Genomic DNA, 22,438 nt, shown 5'->3' on the forward strand with positions numbered 1-22,438 from the left:
TTTTGAGAACCAAGGTATCAATCCAGTAGGAGATCACGCTCAAGTCCCACGCACCTACACAAACAAATAAGAATCTCGCAACCAACGCGATAAATGGGTTGTCAAGCCCTTCACAGTCCCTTACGAGAGTGAGATCTGATAGATATGATTAGATAATATTTTTGGTATTTTTATGATAAAGATGCGAAGTAAAACAAAAGGCAAAAGAAATAACTAAGTATTGGAAGATTAATATGATGGAAGATAGACCCGGGGCCATAGGTTTCACTAGTGGCTTCTCTCAAGAGCATAAGTATTATGGTGGGTAAACAAATTACTGTCGAGCAATTGATAGAATTGAGCATAGTTATGAGAATATCAAAGTATGATCATGTATATATACATCACGTCCGAGACAAGTAGACCGAAACGATTCTGCATCTACTACTATTACTCCACACATCGACCGCTATCCAGCATGCATCTAGAGTATTAAGTTCATAAGAACAGAGTAATGCTTTAAGGAAGATGACATGATGTAGAGGGATAAACTCATGCAATATGATATAGACCCCATCTTTTTATCCTCGATGGCAACAATACAATACGTGTCGGTTCCCTTTCTGTCACTAGGATCGGGCACCGCAAGATTGAACCCAAAGCTAAGCACTTCTCCCATTGCAAGAAAGATCAATCTAGTAGGCCAAACTAAACTGATAATTCAAAGAGAAATGTAAAGATAAACCAATCATATATAAAAGAATTCAGAGGCGAATCAAATATTGTTCATAGATAATCTGGATCATAAACCCACAATTCATCGGATCTCGACAAACACACCGCAAAAGAAGATTACATCGAATAGATCTCCAAGAAGATCGAGGAGAACTTTGTATTGAGATCCAAAGAGAGAGAAGAAGCCACCTAGCTAATAACTATGGACCCGCAGGTCTGAAGTAAACTACTCACATATCACCGGAGAGGCCATGGAGTTGATGTAGAGGCCCTCCGTGATCAATGCCCCCTCCGGCGGAGCTCCGGAAAAGGCCCCGAGATGGGATTTCTCGAGTACAGAAGGTTGCGGCGGTGGGATTAGGTTTTCGTGGTGCTTCTGGATGTTTGGGTGGTACGTGGACTTATATAGGAGGAAGAAGTACGTCGGTGGAGCAACGGAGGGACCACGAGGGTGGAGGGCGCGCCTATGGGGGTAGGCGCGCCCCCTGCCTCGTGCCTTCCTCCCTTGTTTCTTGATGGCCACTCCAAGTCTCCTGGATCACGTTTGTTGAGAAAATCATGTTCCCGAAGGTTTCATTCCGTTCGGACTCCGTTTGATATTCCTTTTCGACAAAACCCTAAAATAGGAAAAAACAACAATTTGTGCTGGGCCTCCGGTTAGTAGGTTAGTCCCAAAAATGATATAAAAGTGTAAAATAAATCCCATTAACATCCAAAATAGATAATATAAAGCCCATAAGTGGCTATCATAATGGATTCATATGGTAATTTAATTTTCTTTCTAGGGAAGTGTTCCATGCCTTTATTTAATGGAAATTGGAATTTGATATTCCCTTCCTTCATATCAATAATTGCACCAATCGTTCTAAGGAAAGTTCTACCAAGAATAATAGGACATGAAGGGTTGCAATCTATATCAAGAACAATGAAATCTAAGGGCACATAATTCCTATTTGCAACAATAAGAACATCATTAATTCTTCCCATAGGTTTCTTAATAGTGGAATCTGCAAGGTGCAAGTTTGAAGAACAATCATCAAAATCACGAAAACCTAGCAAATCACACAAAGTTTTTGGAATCGTGGAAACACTAGCACCCAAATCACACAAAGCATAACACTCATGATCTTTAATTTCAATTTTTATTGTAGGTTCCCACTCATTATAAAGTTTTCTAGGGATAGAAACTTCCAACTCAAGTTTTTCTTCATAAGATTGCATCAAAGCATCAACGATATGTTTAGTAAAAGCTTTATTTTGACTATAAGCATGAGATGGGATTTCTCGAGTACAGAAGGTTGCGGCGGTGGGATTAGGTTTTCGTGGTGCTCCTGGATGTTTGGGGGGTACGTGGACTTATATAGGAGGAAGAAGTACGTCGGTGGAGCAACGGAGGGCCCATGAGGGTGGAGGGTGCGCCCAGGGGGGTAGGCGCGCCCCTGCCTCGTGCCTTCCTCCCTTGTTTATTGACGACCACTCCAAGTCTCCTGGATCACGTTTGTTGAGAAAATCACGTTCCCGAAGGTTTCATTCCGTTTGGACTCCGTTTGATATTGCTTTTCGATGAAACCCTAAAATAGGCAAAAAAACAGCAATTTGGGCTGGGCCTCCGGTTAGTAGGCTAGTCCCAGAAATGATATAAAAGAGTAAAATAAAGCCCATTAACATACAAAATAGATAATATAATAGCAAGGAGCAATCAAAAATTATAGATACGTTGGAGACGTATCACCCTCGAAGGTCCGCCCGGAGGCAAGGACCACCGTACGCCGGAGCGCTACTTTGACGACGTCCTGGAAGGTGCCCACTTGATAGAGGGCCAGTGTTAAAAGGACATCATGTTCGAGTGAATGTGTCCGAACTGCCGGAATGTTGTATAAACCAAAGCTTTGTTATATAAACCAAGGCCTTGTAATATATTTTTGTTTATCCTTAAGGTGTTGTGCCTCCTGTGCGGCCGTTTGTATTACTGAGAGTTTGCCAATCGTCGGCTTCAGCCCCCATGTAGATATTATGAGGGTGTTCGGAGTAGTACCTGACCACACTTTAACCCAACGTTTTGGTCTGTAAAGGAGGTGTCAATGCGGCGAACCAGGCAACCAGACTATGCGGCTTTATCGTTCTTAGTTAGGCATATGAGTTTGACGATGGGGCTATAAAGGAGCCCCTGGTGCTTATGCGGCTATCCAAAATTGGTTGGCTTACGCGTGTTACTGGAAGATAGCCAGTCCTTCGTGTAATACAGAAGAAATCACTAGGGATTTAGTAAGTCTTCGAATTGCTAACCAGCTCTCGTCGCATCATGACAGTCAGTTTTTGGCTTTCTCTACTGAGGTGCTTGACCGGGTAAATCGGAAGCACAATCGTAGTAGTTCTCCCTTTACTACCTTAGCCGAACAAGCGAAATGTAAGGTGGTAATCACAGGAGCCGGGCAACCCAACTATTGACCAAAGACATGATTCAGAGTCGATGCATATAATGCCATTTTCGGGACACCGAAGTGTACTTATAAAAGTATTCGGACTTTTTTGTTTTTAAAGAAAATGTAAATGGCTGAATAAAGCCCCTGGCGATTTAAGTCGTACCGAGGTGTATATGCCAATTTGACGTAAAGGGGAAAACAGATGACGAAATAAGCCAATACTGATCAAGGTTAGGCGGAACTGTTTCCATTATAATCTGATTGGTACGTCAACACGGAGGATGCCATAAGCATCACGGATATTTTACATGCCGAGAACAAGGGAAAGCTGTGTATAGGTCCTAAAGAGGAAACATGATCTTAAAGATCCTTTAGACACTCTGCCGCACGTTTGCGCCGCTTTGCACCTTGGTGTATGATCTTTTGAGAGGATCAACCATCGAGTGTTCATAAGGGGCCTAGATAGGGGCCCTTGTTATCACAGAAGGTGATGTGGGTTGTAAAGAACCTGAAAAAGAATAATGAGAAGAACAAAATGAAGAATATGTTGGTCCGGATAGGGCCGAACCATATTGTGGACTTTATTTTTGGTAGGCCTCCGTCCTAGCCCATGGTATATTTAGTGTGTAGTTGTGTACGCGCGGTACATATGCCGCTATCAGGTCGGGGCTTTGACGAAGGCTGAATTGCTAGTCTAGCTCTACATAAGCCGGACTTTCATTCGGCAGGGTAGGCTGGACTCGTTTAACAGTGTCCTGGGGCTTGACTGCCGGTGTAGTATTTGGCTTGATAAGGCTACCCAGTGCTTCGGATGCGAGAGCCACGGTACGGAGGGTGCGCTCCATGTTTCCATTAACTGTAATAACGCCACGTGGTCCAGGCATCTTGAGCTTTAGATAAGCGTAGTGCGGGACTGCATTGAAACGGGTGAAAGTGGTTCGTCCGAGCAGTGCATAATAGCCACAACGGAAAGGGACAATATCGAAGATCAAGTCTTCACTACAGAAATTATCCGACGAACCGAAGACCACTTCCTGCATTATGGACCCTGTGTAGCAGGCCTGTACGCCGGGTATTACTCCTTTAAAGGTAGTTTTCATGGGCTTGATTCTTGATGAATCGATACCCATCTTGGGAATGGTGTCCTGATAAAGCAGATTAAGGCTGCTACCTCCGTCTATGAGGACGCACGTGAGATGGAACCCATCGATAATTGGGTCGAGGACCAATGTTGTTGAACCTCCATGATGGATATTGGTCGAATGGTCTCTGCAATCGAAAGTGATCGGGCAAGCTGACCATGGATTGAATTTTGGGGCAACTGGCTTTATGGCAAAGACGTCCCTTAGTGCGCGCTTGCGCTCCCTCTTGGGGATATGTGTAGGATATATCATATTCACCGTTTTTAACTCAGGAGGAAATTTCTTCTATCCCCCTGTGTTCGGTGGGCGAGGCTCTTCATCATCGTCCTTGCTGGGCGGCCCCTTCCCCTTATGTTTGGCGTTTAGCTTGTCGGCCTGTCTAAAGACCCAAAAATTTCTGTTGGTATGATTGGCAGGCTTGTCAGGGATTCCATGAATCTGGCAAGGCCGATCGAGTATTCTATCTAGACTAGACGGAGCATCCTTGTTTCCTTTGAATGGCTTCTTCCGCTGATCGGGTTTAGAGCCACTGGCGTTGACCGCCGTATCTTTGGTAGATTCATTATTGTTTCGACGCTTGTGTTTGTTGCGTCATGGCTTGCCATTGCCATCCCTGGCTTCGGAGATGCCAGGGTCGCTGGTGCTATTGCTTCTACGAGCTAACCAGCTATCTTGTCCCGCGCAAAAGCGGGTCATAAGTGCGGTAAGGGTTGCCATGGACTTTGGTTTTTCTTGGACGAGGTGTCAGGCGAGCCACTTGTCTCAGACGCTGTGTTTAAAGGCCGCGAGAGCTTCGGCATCCGGACAGTCCACAATTTGGTTCCTTTTAATTAAGAACCTGGTCCATAGCTTCCGGGCTGATTCTCCAGGTTGCTGGACTATGTGACTAAGGTCATCTGCGTCTGGAGGTCGAACATAGGTGAAGGAAATATGCCCTAGAGGCAATAATAAAGTTGTTATTTATATTTCCTTATATCATGATAAATGTTTATTATTCATGCTAGAATTGTATTAACCGGAAACTTAGTACATGTGTGAATACATAGACAAACAGAGTGTCCCTAGTATGCCTCTACATGACTAGCTCATTAATCAAATGTGGCTAAGTTTCCTAGCCATGGACATGTGTTGTCATTTAATGAATGGGATCACATCATTAGAGAATGATGTGAAGGACTAGACCCATCAGTTAGCTTAGCACTATGATCGTTTAGTTCATTGCTATTGCTTTCTTCATGACTTATACATGTTCCTATGACTATGAGATTATGCAACTCCCGAATACCGGAGGAATACCTTGTGTGCTATCAAACGTCAGAACATAACTGGGTGATTATAAAGATGCTCTACAGGTGTCTACGATGGTGTGTGTTGAGTTGGCACAGATCGAGATTTGGATTTGTCACTCTGTGTATCGGAGAGGTATCTCCGGGCCCTCTCGGTAATGCACATCACTATAAGCCTTGCAAGCAATGTGACTAACACTAGTACGCGTCGGTCCTAAACAAAAGGTATTTAACCCCATTCCGCGATGGCATTCGGAACCGTCGCCAAGTGAGTGAGGGCGATAGGGGGGTCCTTCCCACATGACCCAGAAACCGTTGGGGATATGCCCTCCTGGCACACATGCTCGACAAAATGAGGTCGTGTGCGACCGGCGGGCACTCAAATATAGAAATACGTACAATAGTGCTCAAAAATACAATTATACAGGCAAAATCATTTCCGATCGTAAGTACATCCCACACAGTCAGTCACCACTAAACGTCTCCGTTCGTATATACATCCCACACAGTCACTACAAGGAAAACATTTGCGCAAGGTGGCGTAACACAAAAAGTTTTGAAGAGAATGTCGTGTGTGATTGTTCATTGATCCAACACGGTTTATTCCTAGAAACTGTGTGCGTTGCCTGAGGTCATCGCCCACGGTGTTTTCTCATTAACCGTTTGCAATAGGAAAACCCAATTAGCAAGCTAATTGGCCAATTAGCAGGCTAATTGCCCTATTATTAATAATCCATTTACTAATCTAATTGACATTCATATTAAGCACACATTATATTCCATTTCCATATTAAGGAAGCATGATTTCATAATTGAAATACATCGGAGTACAACATGATATAGCTTCAGCACTCAGCTACCCCATTACACAACTGCACCAGCAGCAAGTTTCACATGCAACATCTAGAACCTTTCGAAAGTAGCATCATAGACGGTACATAGAGAGATGCATCTCATCTGGAAAACTGCTGAAGTGGAAGGCGAATATTGAGCCTTCATTCATGTTGAAGGTCTTTGCAACTTTAGGCCAGTGCGTGTGGATGATTGACCGTCCATCCTTCGACCTCTTCAGGAACACTTCAATATTGAATCGTGGGTGTTGTATGAAAACTTTCCTCGCCTCCTGACCACAGAGGTGGTTTGAGAGGTAATCATCAGTGAAGCCTGAAAACAAGGATGTGCATAAATATCTTCTCTATATTGGAAATGGGGCAAAGGAATACAAAAAGGCAAGGTATTATAGTTAGTACCATCTTGTAAACCTCAGTGCTTCCCATTGTTTCCCTGCAACACATATAAGGTAGTTAGTCATCAGGTTAAGTAAGGGTTCACATGCTATCAGTAAAATATGTTGATGATAAATAAGCACATTGCAGATTCATCAGATTAATTCAAGCCACATGGAAAACCCATTTATCCAAACCAAGCATGATTAAGAACTAGGAAATATATCACTTGTATATGTTTCTCATGTATTAAGTGCAACCAAATTCGATTTATTCCTCACATGGTATACAATAACAGAATGCAGCCACAACAATTGAACATCACATTGCAGAATTGAACCAAGCAGTTAACTAAACACCACAACAAATGAACCAAACGATAAGTGAGCACCACGTTGCACAATATAACAAATTCCTAATAGAAGATCAGATAGTTAGCCAAACCAAGCATGCTTAACAACTTGGAAATATAGCAATTGTATTTGTTTCAGATAGTTAACCAAACCAAGCATGCTTAACAACTAGGTAATATATCACTTGTATATGTTTCTCATGTATTTAGTACAACCAAATTTGATTTATTCCTCACATGGTATACAATCATAGAATGCAGCCACATCAATTGAACATCGCATTGTACAATGGAACCAAGCAGTTAACTAAACACCACAACAAATGAACCAAACGTTAACTGAGCACCACATTGCACAATATAACATACTCCTAATAGAAGATCAGATAGTTAGCCAAACCAAGCATGCTTAACAACTTGGAAATATAGCAATTGTATTTGTTTCTCATGTATTTAGTACAACAAAATTCGATTTATTCCTCACATGGTATACAATAACAGAATGCAGCCACAACAATTGAACATCGCATTGCAGAATTGAACCAAGCACTTAACTAAACACCACAAACAAGTGAACCAAGCCACAAAAAATGAACCAAGCAGTTAACTAAACACCAATTGAACAATATAACATACTCCTAATAGAAGATCAGACAATTAACCAAACCAAGCATGCTTAACAACTTGGAAATATTGCACCCTGAAGAATTGAACATCACATTTGCAGAATTGAACCAAGCAGTTAATTGAACACCACATTGCACGACATATAGAACATATACACTATAGCAGAAGATTGCATGGTAAAAGAAGATAACACAATTCACTAGAATTTGTTAAGGAAAGGCAGTAGCTAGCAAAATGAACATGGGTCCTTATAGTGAGCTAATAAGACAAGCTACTCCTCATTGTCGAAGATATTGATGACGATTGGCTCCTTGGACATGGAACAGGGCGAGGCCTTTGCATAGTGGGTGCCCTCGTTGTAGTGGTGAGTTGCCTGAGCCGCTCCAGGAACCAACCCGCTGGCTCTCGAGATGAGGTAAGCACATGCATGCTGAGAAAACACCTCGTAGTCTTTGTCAAAGGCACCGACAATGGCCTCGAGAAAACGCCACGAACTGTTGTTTAGAGCAGCCAACCGCGTCGCGGCGTCAGCGCGCGAGGCGTCAATGGTGGCCTCGACGGCGAGGTGCTCCTCCAAGATCTGGGGGTCGGCATGAATGGCAGCCATCGCGACCTCATCCGCGCGTGCGGCCGTGATTTGCTTCTCCGCTGCCAAATGCTCCTTGAGGTCCTGGCTATACTGCGTGCCCCATGGCTTAGGCCGGCACTTATTTGGTGGAGTGGTCGGTGATTTTGGTGGAAGATGTCGCGCTTGCGCTGGTAGTCAGGGCATCTGGGATGTGGAAGGAGGAGGAGGATGGGGGTCGGGTGTGGATTACCTGCCTGGATAGGCGAGGTTGAGCAACGTGAAGGAGGGTCGCCGGCGAGGAGGCGGCGGTGCTGCAAGCAAGGAGTGAAGGTTTCAACTTGGAAAGGAGGGCGAAAAGGGGGGAAATGTGGCTTTTCGTAAGGGGGAGGGGGCGGGGAGGTAGATATTTCTGCGGAAGCCGAAAATTTGGAATCGCTTCAGCAAAAAAAGCTAGCGCGCAAAGTGTCATCAGACACGGTCCCTTATTCAGACATGGTCTGAAGATATTTTGTGCTGCATCTCACACGGTTGGTTATAATAAACTGTGTGAGATCTACTTGATTTGAATTACATAATGGGGTCACAACGGCCATGGACGGTGTTTGAATTGCTAGACCTTTTATCTGCAGTGATCATAAAAGAATTGGACTTATTCAGGGTTTGTTTGGACACTTTTATGCATTACGTGAGTTTTCAATGCATTTATATGCATATTCAAATTTAAACTACATGCACATGCTCCAGTGCATATAAATTGGTCGAAAAATCAAATCTTTGTCCTTGGGTGCCTGCTTAGGTCCCATGCAAGAAATGGGAATGAATTTCAAACACCATGGCACCATTGATAGCCGGCAAAACATTGAGATGCCTGTTTTTTAAATTCTAGTAAATCCAAAACTCGTCTAAAATTCATGAAACATGGCATGCTATCATGGAGCGGCCTCAACATGCCGTGGTAAATTTTTTGTCCCATTTGGGGCAGGTTTGGGTATATGCTTCTCACAAACCGGGGCTTCTCACAACAAGCATGATGGTTTTCAGTAGGGAACATCCCACCTTTGGGGATGAAACGATATCCATTGCCTCTTATTGCTTTGAATTTTTTTCTCGTGTCAACATAGAACAACAGGAGTGTTGTGTGAATTTTTGTGATTTTAAAGGGTTCGTTTGGACTTTTTTATGCATTAAGTGAGTTTTCAATGCATTTATGTGCATAATTCAAATTTTAAATACATGCACATGCTCCAGTGCATATAAATTGGTCGAAAAATCAAATCTTTGTCCTTGGGTGCATTCTTAGGTCCCATGCAAGAAATGGCAATGAATTTCAAACACGATGGCACCATTGATAGCCGGCAAAACATTGATATGCCTAGTTTTAAAATTCTAGTAAATCCAAAACTCGTCTGGAATTCATGAAACTTGGCATGCTATCATGTAGCAGCCTCAACATGACGTGGTAATTTTTTTGTCCCATTTGGGGCAGGTTTGGGTATATGCTTCTCACACACCAGAGCTTCTCACAACAAGCATGATGGTTTTCGGTAGGGAACGTCCCACCTTTAGGGAAGAAACGATATATATTGCCTCTTATTGCTTTCAATTTTTTTTCTCGTGTCAACATAGAACAACAGGAGTGTTGTGTGAATTTTTGTGATTTTTCAGGGTTCGTTTGGACATTTTTATGCATTAAGTGAGTTTTCAATGCATTTATGTGCATAATTCAAATTTTAAGTACATGCACATGCTCCACTCCATATAAATTGGTCTAAAAATAAAATATTTGTCCTTGGGTGCATGCTTTGGTCCCATGCAAGAAATGGGAATGATTTTCAAACTCCAGGGCACCGTTGATTGCCGGGAAACCATTGAGATACTTTGTTTTTAAATTCTAGTAAATCAAAAACTCGTCTGAAATTCATGAAACTTGGCGTGCTATCATGGAGCGGCACCCGACATGTCGTGGTAAATTTTTTGTCCCATTTGGGGTAGGTTTGGGTATTCTTCTCACAAATCGGAGCTTCTCACAACAAGCATGATGGTTTTCGGTAGGGAACGCCCCACCTTTGGGGACGAAACGATATCCATTGCCTCTTATTGCTTTCAATTTTTTTTGTCATGTCAACATAGAACAATAGGAGTGCTGTGTCAATTTTTGTGATTTTTCGGGGTTTGTTTGGACATTTTTATGCATTAGCAGAGTTTGCAATGCATTTATGTGCATAATTCAAATTTGAACTACATGCGCATGCTCTAGTGCATATAAATTGGTTGAAAAATCAAATATGTCCTTGGGTGCATGCTTAGGTCCCACACAAGAAATGGGAATGAATTTCAAACACCAGGGCACCGTTGATTGCCGGGAAAACGTTGAGATGCCTAGTTTTTAAATTCTAGTAAATCCAAAACTCGTTTGAAATTCATGAAACTTGGGATGCTATCATGGAGCGGCACCCGACATGTCGTGGTAAATTTTTTGTCCCATTTGGGGTAGGTTTGGGTATTCTTCTCACAAATCGGAGCTTCTCACAACAAGCATGATGGTTTTCGGTAGGGAACGCCCCACCTTTGGGGACGAAACGATATCCATTGCCTCTTATTGCTTTCAATTTTTTTTGTCATGTCAACATAGAACAATAGGAGTGCTGTGTCAATTTTTGTGATTTTTCGGGGTTTGTTTGGACATTTTTATGCATTAGCAGAGTTTTCAATGCATTTATGTGCATAATTCAAATTTGAACTACATGCGCATGCTCTAGTGCATATAAATTGGTTGAAAAATCAAATATGTCCTTGGGTGCATGCTTAGGTCCCACACAAGAAATGGGAATGAATTTCAAACACCAGGGCACCGTTGATTGCCGGGAAAACGTTGAGATGCCTAGTTTTTAAATTCTAGTAAATCCGAAACTCGTTTGAAATTCATGAAACTTGGGATGCTATCATGGAGCGGCACCCGACATGCCGTGGTAAATTTTTTGTCCCATTTGGGGCTGGTTTGGGTATATGCTTCTCACAAACCGGAGCTTCTCACAACAAGCATGATGGTTCTCGGTAGGGAACGCCCCACCTTTGGGGACGAAACGATATCCATTGCCTCTTATTGCTTTCAAATATTTTTCTCGTGTCAACATAGAACAACAGGAGTGTTGTGTGAATTTTTGTGAATTTTCGAGGTTCCTTTGGACATTTTTATGCATTAACTGAGTTTTGAATGCATTTATGTGCATAATTCAAATTTGAACTACATGCGCATGCTCCAGTGCATATATATTGGTTGAAAAATCAAATCTGTCCCCTTGGGTGCATGCTTAGGTCCCATGCAAGAAATGGGAATGAATTTCAAACACCTGGGCACTGTTGATTGCCGACAAAACGTTGAGATGCCTGGTTTTTAAATTCTAGTAAATCGAAAACTCATCTGAAATTCATGAAACTTGGCATGCTATCATGGAGCGGCACCCAACATGCTGTGGTATTTTTCTTGTCCATTTTGAGAGAAGGCACACTCGAATAATGACTGCCAACAAAGGCATTTTGAAAAAACATCTGCCACTTTAATATCTGAAACGTTTGTATAGTTCAAATCGTGTGTGTTTGGTTAACCATTCACGTGACGCCATGTGTCTTGGTTTTAATGGCTATTGGAGGTGCCTCGTGGATAGCTGCTTGATTGAACAGGAGGCCTGCGAGCGCAGTCCGGTGCGCGGGCTCACCGGGAAGCATACAAGCTGTTCAACGCATGATCTGTGCATCTCTTCGACGCAAACGGTTCAGATTACGGTTTGCAAATTAAAGCCAGACTTTGGTGCTAAGCCAAGAGACACTGCGATTTGTCAAAATATGCAGCTAAAAATCAATGTCACTATCATTTTTTTGCAACTAAAATTCAGTAATTAAGCATAGATTACATTCATACTAGAGATTAATAAGTCGTTCTCAACGGGAAGCCTGACAGCCTTGGACCGCCGCCCGCCTCGCTCCCATTGGTCTATATTAATGGCGCCACCGAGAGGCCCCACCCCCATCCTAACCACACACACAATTCCTCTCTCTCCGCCTGCATCCTCGACGCCGCTCTGAGTCCTCAAAGCCATCAGTGTACGAGGATGCCGCCGAAGCGCCCAATCAGAGGGAGTGGCGACTTTGGTGAAGCTTAACAAAAGACTAGCACTGAGCTACGGCCAATTCATCCATTAACAGGTTCAAACAAGCATTGCAAAAATGCATTTGGTAAACATATTTCAGACTTTGTGAAATTAACACTCGTCTGGAATTTCAAATCAGATAGCACTCTTTGGAGAATGAAAACAATATGCTACAGGAACTGAACATGGCAAAGTAAAGCATGGCATGGAGCTACTCAAAGAGCTTAACAAAAGTCCCTTAGTGACCTTGAGCCAAAAGGGATCATAAAATACATTTGCAAGCATGTGAACATGTCAAAAACATAATCAGTTCTCAGATTTGGTGAAAACTGGAGCATGCTGAAACAGATATCAAGTAGGCATGTTTACGAGCTCGATGCACTCACTATAGAGAAAGTCATGACAAGATAAGCATACACCCATCAATAATACACAAAATTCAAGCTAGATATGGCAAGAACAATAGCATAGCATGCACGGATCAACTACAACATCTTCAGGCAACATCGCTAACAAGTAGACAATCTGCCCAGATTCACGAAATAGCAATAGTAGAGCTCGATTGACTCAATCTAGGGTGCTCCGTAAATGCAAACAAAGAAATGGATGGATAGAGCAATACAAGATTAACAAAACATCCTTACTGATCATCCTCAAAAGAGGCACGGATCGCTAGGAAACAACATGAACATATGGCCATATGAGATAAACAGGTCAAGGACTTAGTGGAAATGCTAAGTCCCTCAAATCAGCATTAACGAATGCTCCACTTTGCAAGCTTGTGCTAGTCACCACACACATCACAAAAATACATGGGTTGCACCTCTGAATAGATAGCAAAACATATAACAAAACTCATGAAGAGCTCAGGGGAATATCATGCACACAATAATCATGGCAAAAATGACAAATATCTAATTGGAGCAGCAGATCTGACAATTATCTCAAATAGCATTCTTCTAACAGCATTTCGGGCACAAATATGAACTCAAATGAAAATGATGCAATGAGATGAAATGATGTACTCTCTGAGACGAACATTTTGATATGCTATATGCCCAAAACGGAGCTACGGATGAGGAGTTACGACATGATGAACATGAGCAAATAATTAGGGTTTCGGGCAGAAAAGTCAACCGAGACGGGATCTCAGATCCAGCTCCGGGGCACGGTTCACGAGGTTCGCCGGATTCGGAGGTGGGCCGCCGGAGTGGAACTTGGAGCTCGCCAGACTTGGAGATGGGGGCACGCCGGCCGGAGGGGTGCAGCGGAGGCAGAGGAGGGAGACGAGGCGGCGAACAGCGACGGTTGTCGGCGCCGGCCTCGGCAGGCGCGGCGTGCGCGGGCGCTGGCGAGCGGCCAGGCGAGCACCGGCGGAAGGAAGGCGGCGGCCGCAGCGGAGGTGCAGCGACCCGGGCACGGGGAAGATGACCCTGGGCAGCGCGGGTGGCGATGGGCCTCGGGCGCCCGATGCGGGCTTCCCGGGCCGAGGTGGCGGCGATGTGGGCGCGAGGTGGCGGCGTATGGGGGCGTGCCACATGGCGGCGGCGGTGGAAGTCCGACACGTCCGTCGGCTGGGGTTTTTGTCCGGCAGCGGCGGACGAAGATGGATCTAGGGTTTTCGGGAGGAAGGAGACGGAGATTTTCGGGGGTGTCTTTATATAGGCATAGAGGGAGCTAGGAGAGTCCAAATGAGGTGCGGTTTTCGGCCACGCGATCGTGATCGAATGCTCTAGATGATGGAGAGGGTTTTGGTGGGTTTTGGGCCAAAATGGAGGGGTGTTGGGCTGCAACACACACGAGGCCTTTTCGGTCCCTCGGTTAACCGTTGGAGCATCAAACGAAGTCCAAATGGTACGAAACTTGATAGGCGGTCTACCGGTAGTAAACCAAGGCCGCTTGGCAAGTCTCGGTCCAATCTGGAAATGTTTAATCCCCACACACGAAAGAAAGGTAGAAATGACCACCGGAGGAGAATGAAGCGCCGGAATGCAAAACGGACAACGGGGAAAATGCTCGAATGCATGAGACGAACACGTATGCAAATGCAATGCACATGATGACATGATATGAGATGCATGACAACGACAACAACACACGGAGACAAAAACCCGAACCCGAGAAAATAAAATAACTTAACGCCGGAAACGGCAAGAGTTGGAGTACATATTGGGAAAATCATATCCGGGGTGTTACAACACTCCACCACTACGAAAGGATCTCGTCCCGAGATCTAGGACTGAAAGAACGCCGAGTACTCAGAACGGAGGTGATCCTCGCGTTCCCAGGTAGCTTCACGGTCGGAATGGTGTGACCACTTGACTTTGAGGAATTTGATTGACTTGTTGTGAGTCTTGCGTTCAGTCTCTTCAAGAATAGCAACTGGGTGCTCACGATAAGAGAGATCTTCTTGGAGCTCAATGTCCTCGAAGTTGACGGTGCGGTCAGGAGTCTTGAAGCACTTTCGGAGCTGAGAGACATGGAACACATCATGAACATTTGCAAAGTTTGAAGGAAGCTCGAGTTGATAGGCGAGATCGCCTCTCTTGCTGACAATCTTGAAAGGTCCCACGTATCTAGGGGCAAGCTTCCCTTTGATACCGAAGCAACGAGTACCTTTCATAGGAGAGACACGGAGGTAAACATGATCTCCGATCTCGAAAGCCAAATCACGGTGCTTACTATCATAGTAGCTCTTCTGGCGGGATTGGGCTGCTTTGAGGTTATCTCGGATGACTTTGCACATTTCCTCTGCCTCTGTGATTAAGTCATTACCCAAAAGCTGACGTTCAACGGTTTTAGACCAGTTGAGAGGGGTACGGCACTTCCTGCCATACAGAATTTCAAAAGGGGCCTTGCCCGAACTTGCTTGAAAACTGTTGTTGTAGGAGAATTCAGCATATGGAAGACAATCCTCCCACTTCATGCCGAAGGAGATCACACAAGCCCTGAGCATATCTTCAAGAATCTGGTTGACACGCTCGACTTGATCGCTAGTTTGAGGATGGAAAGCTGTGCTGAAGCGGATGTTGGTGCCCATGGCCTTCTGAAAAGAATCCCAAAACTTGGAGGTAAAGATGCTGCCACGGTCTGAAGATATCACTTATGGAATACCGTGCAGAGAGACAATACGAGAGGTATAGAGTTCCGCCAATTGAGCTGCAGTGATTGACTCTTTGATAGGCAGAAAGTGAGCCACTTTAGTGAGTTTGTCGATGACAACGAATATAGCATCATTGCCACGCTTGAACTTTGGAAACCCAGTCACGAAGTCTATTTCAATGTGGTCAAACTTCCATTCTGGAATGGCAAGAGGTTGGAGGAGACCAGCTGGCCTTTGGTGTTCTGCCTTCACTCTTCTGCAGACATCACATTCATTCACGAACTGAGCAATTTCGCGCTTCATTCGAGTCCACCAATAAGCCTGCTTGAGGTCCTGATACATCTTCATGCTCCCAGGGTGGATGGAGAGGAGAGAATTGTGAGCCCCGTTCATGATCACTTTACGAAGGTCACCTTTGGGCACAACAATACGATCCTCGAAGAAGAGAGTATCCTTGTCATCAAGGCGGTAGCACTTGTACTTGGGTTGACTCTTGGCAATCCCAATCTTCACCTTTTTCACCATAGCATCAAGAAGCTGAGCTTGGCGAATCTGGTCTTCCAAGGTAGGAGAGACTTGAAGGTTGGCGAGGAAACCTTGAGGGACAGCTTGCAGATTAAGTTTGCGGAAAGCTTCACAAAGCTCGGGTTGATAAGGCTTGAGAATCAGACTGTTGCAATAAGCCTTCCGGCTCAATGCGTCAGCAATCACATTGGCCTTGCCTGGAGTATACTCGATACTCGGATTATACTCTTGAATCATTTTGACCCATCGAGTCTGCCTAAGGTTGAGATTAGGCTGAGTGAAGATATACTTGAGACTCTTGTGATCAGTGAAAATGTCCACTTTCCTTCCCAATAAGAGATTTCTCCAAGTCAAAAGAGCATGCACAACAGCCGCCAACTCAAGATCATGAGTGGGGTAGTTCTTCTTGTTGGGCTTCAACTGGCGAGAGGTATAAGCAACAACTTTCTTCTCTTGCATCAACACTGCGCGAAGACCTTGGAGAGAGGCATCGCAAAAGACCTCGTACGGTTTGGATTCATCAGGCGGAGTCAGAATTGGAGCGGTGACCAATTTCTCTTTCAAAGTGTTGAAAGCAATGTCACACTCCGGAGACCAAACGTACTTGACGTGCTTCTGGAGAAGATTTGAGACAGGCTTCGCGATCTTAGAAAAGTTTTCAACGAATCTTCGGCAGTAGCTTGCGAGACCGAGGAAGCTACGGAGTTGCTTCACGTTCTGAGGAGGTTCCCAATTCACAATTGCAGACACCTTCTCAGCATTCACCGCAATGCCCTTGGCAGAGATGATATGACCAAGATAAAGAACCTCATCAAGCCAAAATTCGCACTTGGAGAACTTGGCGTAGAACTTGTGTTCCCTCAGCTTATCGAGTACCAAACGCAAGTGCTTGGCATGATCTTCCTTGTTCTTCGAGAAAACCAGAATGTCGTCGAGATAGACCAAAACAAAGTCATTGGTGTAGGCATTGAAGATGAAGTTCATCATGCGAGAGAACATCGGAGGAGCGTTGACGAGGCCAAAAGACATGACAGTGTATTCATATGAACCATAGCTTGTCCTGAAAGCCGTCTTGGGAATATCTTGCTCACGAATTCGAATCTGATGATAACCCATACGGAGATCAAGCTTGGAGAATACTTGGGCACCTTTGAGTTGTTCGAACAGGTCGTTGATGTTGGGAAGTGGGTATTTGTTCTTGATAGTCTTCTTGTTCAATGGACGGTAATCAACACAAAGTCGGTCCGTTCCATCCTTCTTCTTCACAAAAAGAACACCACAACCCCACGGAGAAGAACTAGGCTGGATGAGACCCATTCTCTCTTGAATATCGAGTTGCTTCTTCAGCTCCTTCAACTCTTCAGGTCCAAGCTTGTAAGGACGCTTGCACACTGGTTCCGTGCCAGGCTCAAGATCAATGACGAATTCAACTGGCCAGTGCGGAGGCATTCCTGGAAGCTCTTCTGGAAAGACGTCTTGATATTCGCAAACGACTGAAATCTGCGAGATAGCATCCAGTTCGCCCTTCTCATTGAGAGAAAATAGACGGATGGTATCATCACGAGCGGCAAAGACAATTACATCCTCAGACGAATGAGTCAATTGAATCTGCCTGGCTGCACAATCAAGATGCGCCTTGTGCTTAGAAAGCCAATCCATCCCGAGAATAAGATCATTATCCAAGTTACCAAGAACCACCGGAGAAGAAAGAAACTTGTAATTGCCCAATGTGATAGTAACATCCGGGGCCATAGCGCTTGCATTCATGAATTTACCCAGAGAAACAACAGATAACTGTCTAGGCAAATCTTGTAAAGGCAACTCATGCTTAGCAACAAATGGTCTCGAGATGAAACAATGCGATGCACCAGTGTCAAAAAGAACTTTAGCAGGAATATCGTTAACAGGAAGGTTACCCATGATGACATCTGACGAGTCCTCTGCCTGAGCTGCATTCATCAAGTTGACCTTGGCGGACTTGGTGTTATGCTTGACCATAGCTGTACTTGCAAATCTCACAGGAGGAGGAGGAGGAAGACGCCTCTGATTGAAGCATTTGTTGGCATAGTGACCCTACTGTTGGTACTTGTTGCACGTGACCTCTGAAAGCGGACGATGGTATGGAGCACTTGATCTTGGAGCTTGAGACGAAGTCTTGTTCTGAAAACCAGGGTTGGGTGGGGGGGAAGATCCACTGCCACCTTTGCTCTTCTGATACGGCTGACGGAACGGAGGAGGAGGAAGCCAATACTTCTGCTGCTTGGCCACTTGAGTAGAGGAAGAAGGAGTAGCATCTCTGACTCACTTCTTGGAAGCATCACATCTCAGTTGAGCAGCCTCTTGCTTCAGTGCCATGTTGTAGAACTCATCGTACCTCAAGGGCTCAAAGAGAACAAGAGCCAGCTGAATTTCTTCCCTGAGACCACCCCTAAACTGGTATATCATGCTCTTCTCATCAGGGACGTCCTTCTTAGCAAAGCGGGCGAGCTTCTGAAACAACTTGTTGTAGTCATAGACAGACAAATAGCCTTGCTTCAGGTTGCGGAATTCCTCACGCTTGCTTTCAATCACGCTCTAAGGGATATGATGAGCTCTGAAATCTTGACGGAATTCATCCCAGGTAATAACACGTCCACCTCTGGAATCCTTGTACTGCTGGAACCATTCTGCAGCTTGATCTTTGAGTTGGAAGGAAGCGAACTTGACAAAGTCCTCAGGCTTGACGTTACTGCACTCGAAATGCTTGCACAGATCCACGAGCCAATCGTCAGCATCAGTTGCCTCAACACAATTGCTGAAAGTCTTTGGCCCGTTAGCAAGGAACTGGTTGAGTGTAGCAAAGTGATTCTGATTGTTGCCTGCAACTAGCAACGCTATAAGAGGGGCTGAGCAAAGCGGTAACATGGCCAATCAATGGTTTGCTAGGACATGGTGGGTTAGAGGTTTGACATGGCAATTTGGGAGGCATGATAAGGAAGTGGTAGGCATCGTAGCATAGGCATAGCAAAAGAGCGAGCATCTAGCATAGCAAAGATAGTAGTGATTTTGAGGGTATGATCATCTTGCCTGCAACGTTGTCAGAGTTGACTGGATCCTCAAAAACAAACTCAACGGGCTCCTCGTTAGTGAACTCGTCTCCCGGCTCTACCCAAATAAGACAAACAAGCAAACGGAGCACAATCAACCACGTGCAAACTCAAACAACATGATGCAAACATGGTATGCTATGCGGGATGCAATAAGGGATGCATATGCAAGATTTGACAAGGAATGAATGAACCTGGCCTCAACTTGGAAATCCAAGTGTGCCACTGGAAAGATGAGATGAAATCGCTTGAAAACGACATAAAGAACGCCGGAATCGGAGTTACGGTTTGGAAATGGCAAGCAATTCAAATATGACCACGTTCTGCGATTTACAGCAAGTAGCCATCTAAATGCAACAAGATGAACATGTTACAACACTCAAATATGGCATCAAAATACATGGCAGGGATCCATTCATGATTCTTAAGAAAATACTAGCACTGAGCTACGACCAATTCATCCATTAACAGGTTCAAACAAGCATGGCAAAAATGCATTTGGTAAACAGATTTCAGACTTAGTGAAATTAACACTTGTCTGGAATTTCAGATCAGATAGCACTCTTTGGAGCATGAAAACAATATGCTACAACACCTTCACATGGCAAAGTAAAGCATGGCATGGAGCTACTCAAAGATCTTAACAAAAGTCCCTTAGTGACCTTGAGCCAAAAGGGATCATAAAATACATTTGCAAGCATGTGAACATGTCAAAAACATAATCAGTTCTCAGGCTTAGTGAAAACTGGAGCATGCTGAAACAGATATCAAGTAGGCATGTTTACGAGATCGATGCACTCACTACAGAGAAAGTCATGACAATATAAGCATACACCCATCAAGAATACACAAAATTCAAGCTATACATGGCAAGAACAATAGCATAGCATGCACGGATCAACTACAACATCCTCGGCAAAATCGCTAACAAGTAGACAATCTGCCCAGATTCATGAAATAGCAAAAGTAGATCTCGATTGACTCAAGCTAGGGTGCTCCATAATTGAAAACAAAGACATGGATGGATAGAGCACTACAAGATTAACAAATCATCCTTACTGATCATCCTCAAAAGAGGCACGGATCGCTAGGAAACAACATGAACATATGTCCATATGAGATAAACAGGTCAAGGACTTGGTGGAAATGCTAAGTCCCTCAAATCAGCATTAACGAATGCTCCACTTTGCAAGCTTGTGCTAGTCACCACACACATCACAAAAATACATGGGTTGCACCTCTGGATAGATGGCAAAACATATAACAAAACTCATGAAGAGCTCAGGGGCATATCATGCACACAATAATCATGGCAAAAATGACAAATATCTAATTGGAGCAGCAGATCTGACAATTATCTCAAATAGCATTCTTCTAACAGAATTTCGGGAACAAATATGAACTAAAATGAAAATGATGCAATAAGATGAATGATGTACTCTCTGAGACGAACATTTTGATATGCTATATGCCCAAAACGGAGCTACGGATGAGGAGTTACGACATGATGAACATGAGCAAATAATTAGGGTTTCGGGCAGAAAAGTCAACCGAGACGGGATCTCAGATCCAGATCCGGGGCACGGTTCACGATGTTCGCCGGATTCGGAGGTGGGCCGCCGGAGTGGAACTTGGAGCTCGCCGGACTTGGAGATGGGGGCACGCCGGCCGGAGGGGTGCGGCGGAGGCGGAGGAGGGAGACGAGGCGGCGAACGGTGGCGGTTGTCGGCGCCGGCCTCGGCAGGCGCGGCGGGTGCGGGCGCCGGCGAGCGGCCAGGCGAGCGTCGGCGGAAGGAAGGCGGCGGCCGCGACGGAGGTGCGGCGACCCGGGTGCGGGGAAGAAGACCCTGGGCGGCGCGGGTGGCGATGGGCCTCGGGGGCCCGATCCGGGCCTCCCGGGCCGAGGTGGCGACGACGTATGGGGGCGTGCCACATGGCGGCGGTGGTGGAAGTCGGACACGTGCGTCGGCTGGGGCTTTTGTCCGGCGGCGGCGGACGAAGATGGATCTAGGGTTTTCGGGAGGAAGGAGACGGAGATTTTCGGGGGTGTCTTTATATAGGCATAGAGGGAGCTAGGAGAGTCCAAATGAGGTGCGGTTTTTGACCACGCGATCGTTATCGAACGCTCTAGATGATGGAGAGGGTTTTGGTGGGTTTTGGGCCAAAATGGAGGGGTGTTGGGCTGCAACACACACGAGGCCTTTTCGGTCCCTCGGTTAACCGTTGGAGCATCAAACGAAGTCCAAATGGTACAAAACTTGACAGGCGGTCTACCGGTAGTAAACCAAGGCCGCTTGGCAAGTCTCGGTCCAATACGGAAATGTTTAATCCGCACACACGAAAGAAAGGTAGAAATGACCACCGGAGGAGAACGAAGCGCCGGAATGCAAAACGGACAACGGGGAAAATGCTCGAATGCATGAGACGAACACGTATGCAAATGCAATGCACATGATGACATGATATGAGATGCATGACAACGACAACAACACACGGAGACAAAAACCCGAACCCGAGAAAATAAAATAACTTAAGGCCGAAAACGGCAAGAGTTGGAGTACATATTGGGAAAATCACATCCGGGGTGTTACATTATAGCCGGTCAAACGTCGGACGTTTTTGGCCTCCAAAAATTGTTGCCGGGCTTTCCCTCTCTTTCCTACCTAGACCATCTACACAGTCCACTACCAACCACCAGACAACCTAACCTCTCCTTACACAGTGCTTTGAGCTCTCTCGTCAGTCCGCGGCCCTTCTTGCGCGCGCGTCCGAAAAGTTGTCCCGGACCCGACCCGAGCAGTCGTCACCGATGGGTTCGGATCATCCCAAAACATCTACAAAACGTCCCCGTTTTCTTGTTTGGACTCTCTACCTATTTATTCCTCGACCGTCCGATTACGATCGTAGGGACGAGGTAGCCCTAACCTAAATCCATCTGCTATAAATAATGACCCAAACCTAAATTCAAGGAGACTTGTCCCATCCATCCTCCTATGTGCCACCACTTCAAATCCCCCTCGGGATCTCCCCTGCCTGATCCACCGAAGCCGCCTCCTCCTTCCTTGTTTTCCCCATCGAGCCTACCACCTTCCCTGATCCACCCATCGATCCAGCCCTGTCGGGCTCCTCTGCTCGACCTCCACGCACCCGCAGCCTCCTCTGCCTCGCCCTCGCGAGCACGACCACCGGGGCGCCACCTCACCGGTCCTCTCGCGCGCCCGATGCTCAAGATCCTCTA

This window comes from Triticum urartu, chromosome 3, assembly GCF_003073215.2.
Source record: "Triticum urartu cultivar G1812 chromosome 3, Tu2.1, whole genome shotgun sequence".
Taxonomy (NCBI): Eukaryota; Viridiplantae; Streptophyta; class Magnoliopsida; order Poales; family Poaceae; genus Triticum; species Triticum urartu.